Below are 2,786 nucleotides of genomic sequence, written 5' to 3'. Positions count from 1 at the left end.
CTAGAGTGCGTGGGATGGTGCGCTGTGATTGGTTGTTACTGTCTAGAGTGCGTGGGATGGTGCGCTGTGATTGGTTGTTACTGTCTAGAGTGCATGGAATGGTGTGCTGGGATCGGTTGTTACTGTCTAGAGTTCGTGGAATGGTGTGCTGTGATTGGTTGTTACTGTCTAGAGTGCATGGAATGGTGTGCTGTGATCGGTTGTTACTGTCTAGAGTTCGTGGAATGGTGTGCTGTGATTGGTTGTTACTGTCTAGAGTGCGTGGATAAGCATCCAGAATAACTCGGCGGATATCACATTTTGCGTAAAATTAAAAATTGACTTTTCAATACCGACTAGATACAATACTGATTTTGGCAGAAACTAAATTTTTTTTAAATGGCGTTTATCGCCTTTTGGAACCAAACTCTTCAAATAATGATGTATCAAAAAATTTACCAAAATGAAGTGAATTTATGATTAAAACAAGAACAAATATCTGCCAATGGGGTCAGAAAAATACACTTGATTTGAATGATCAACTCACTTCATTTTGATGCAGTACCGTTTCTAGGCATAGGCGAGCTGTGGCAGTTGATAAATCATGTTGTTCACGCGTTAACGAGTAGCAAATGATTAAGTAGCTGCATTGATTACTTTTATGCCACTGATCAGGCTTTTATATGTAGTTTGGGGTAACAAAGAGTTTTATAGGTTTGACTGAAATAATAATGCAATAACTGACACTTTAAATCAATGTTTCAAGCAACAACAACGAAACAATTGAATAAAAAACAGATAAAGACAAAAAGTAGCCATTGATAATATCTAAACATGTATCCAAATCTAATAAAATGAATTTATGTGTAAATTATGTACAATGTCTTAGGGATAGTTACATCGGGCTATACAGGCATCTAGTGGCAACACAATGATATTACAGATACTAAATTGTGCAAAATGTTTATCTTAACAGTCAATTTACAAATAATGCATTCAGATTTGTGGAACTCAATGCACTGAATCCCCACAAATTAGTGTCGTTACTATGACAATCAATTTGAATGTGACAAGCAACTGGTGTCTGAAAAGAATATATATATATATATATATAATTAATAGGGATTTCACCTAGGGTGTCAAATTGGCTAGAACGGTCCTGTTTTGATGTATTTTGATACAATAGTTTTCATACACAAAACCTCTTCTGTCGTTTTGCATCTAAATGAATATAGATTTCAAAAAATTTAAAAAAAATCAGGTTTTGCATTGTATGTATAGCAGTGTTATTTTAGTATCATTGATATTCTCTTATTAAAATTTTGTGTTTATGTTTTATATATTTATTTGTTTTAATTTGTCAAAGTTTAGTTGTTTTTATTAGATTCGATTTTTTTAAAATTATGCCTCTATAGTTTTTATGAATTTTGAATTCGTTTTTAGTTTAATATTTACAGTATTCGTTTTAATTTGAGTTAATTTACGTTGGTTAAGTAAATTTTAAGTTACAGTTTTTTTTTTGTTGTTGCTGTTTATTTTTGTCGTTTTGATTAATTATTTATATTATAACATTTTCATTAAAAAAAAATTATTTTATGTTTTCATTTTCATTTTAGTCAAAGTTTGAGTAATGTTGTTGTTTGTTTTTGTCTTTTTTTTTTTTTAATATACCATTGTAATTTTTATTCATATCTTGGGTTAGTTTTTATTTTTATATTTTTCATTTTTATTTTAATTTTAGTCAAAGTTTTCGTTATTTATTTTTTATTTTTTAATGTGCCTTTATAGTTTTAATTAATATTTTGAGTTGGTTTTAGTTTTTATATTTTCCGTAAATTTTACGTTAATTTTAGTTTTATTTTAGATTTGTTTGTTTTTGTTATTTTTATTCATTTTGATAAATTTTTTATCTTGATTGAAGAAAGTTGAGATATTTGTGCTGGAAAACAAGCCTGAAATACTGAGGAAGACAGCGTTCATTCATGTTCAGTCAGTCTGCCAGAGAAGCGCGTTTGCTCATAGCAGCAGGTCAGTGTGTTTCTAGTGTTTAATGTGCTGACCTCTGACTGTAAACAGTGATATTGAATGTGAGGGCAGCGTGAAGGGAGTCGTGATGTTCTGATGGACTCCAGATGCTCCTGGTGGCTCCTCTTATGAAATAAGATGATGCTTTCATGCTGAACTCGTCTGTAAATCTGCGACTCAAGAAAACTCTTCATTATTTCTGACTGTAGAAAGAGTCTGAATGTGATAGAACCAGACGGACTGCACGGGCTGACAAAAAGTGATATCCGTCCTCTGGATTTTTGGAGAAAGGACAAAAAACATGATTTTCTTCCTCAGTATTGTTGTCTTGTTTTTGTCTCCAGTACAAATATCAAAGATACATTTACTGGAGACACAAAATAACATTGGATATTAAGTCAAAATTGGATACAAAACAAAATTAAGTGAGTTTATTATTAAAACAAGAACAAATATCTGTATAGAACGTGTTAAAATAATGTTAATGTTTCATTGGCAGATATTTGTTGTTATAAACTCAATTTGGATAAATTTCTCAGAAAACAACACTTCTTATCCAATGTAATTTTGCATCTAATGTAAATGTATCTTGATTTAAAAATGTTTTATAATTTGTATCGGAAAACAAGACAAAAAAACTGAGGAAGAAAATCATGTTTTGCATTGTTTCAGTGTCATTGATATACTGTAATAGTTTTTGTTAATATTTTGTATTAATATTTAATATAGTTTTTATTTTGATAGTTTTTGTTTTTAATTTTAATTTTAAAGTTTTGGTAATT

General features: G+C 30.1%; 1 protein-coding gene across 1 annotated transcript in view; it reads left to right on the top strand.

Moving 5' to 3' along the window:
* Positions 1–2,786, top strand: part of LOC107598149 (formin-like) — a 71,831-nt gene that overhangs the window by 14,153 nt on the left and 54,892 nt on the right. The window lies entirely within an intron of this gene.

This window comes from Sinocyclocheilus grahami, unplaced genomic scaffold (assembly GCF_001515645.1).
Source record: "Sinocyclocheilus grahami isolate Dianchi unplaced genomic scaffold, SAMN03320097.WGS_v1.1 scaffold245.1, whole genome shotgun sequence".
NCBI classification, from domain to species: domain Eukaryota; kingdom Metazoa; phylum Chordata; class Actinopteri; order Cypriniformes; family Cyprinidae; genus Sinocyclocheilus; species Sinocyclocheilus grahami.
The sequence above is the reverse complement of the archived record's forward strand: the minus strand, read 5'-3'. Positions and strand labels throughout refer to the sequence as shown.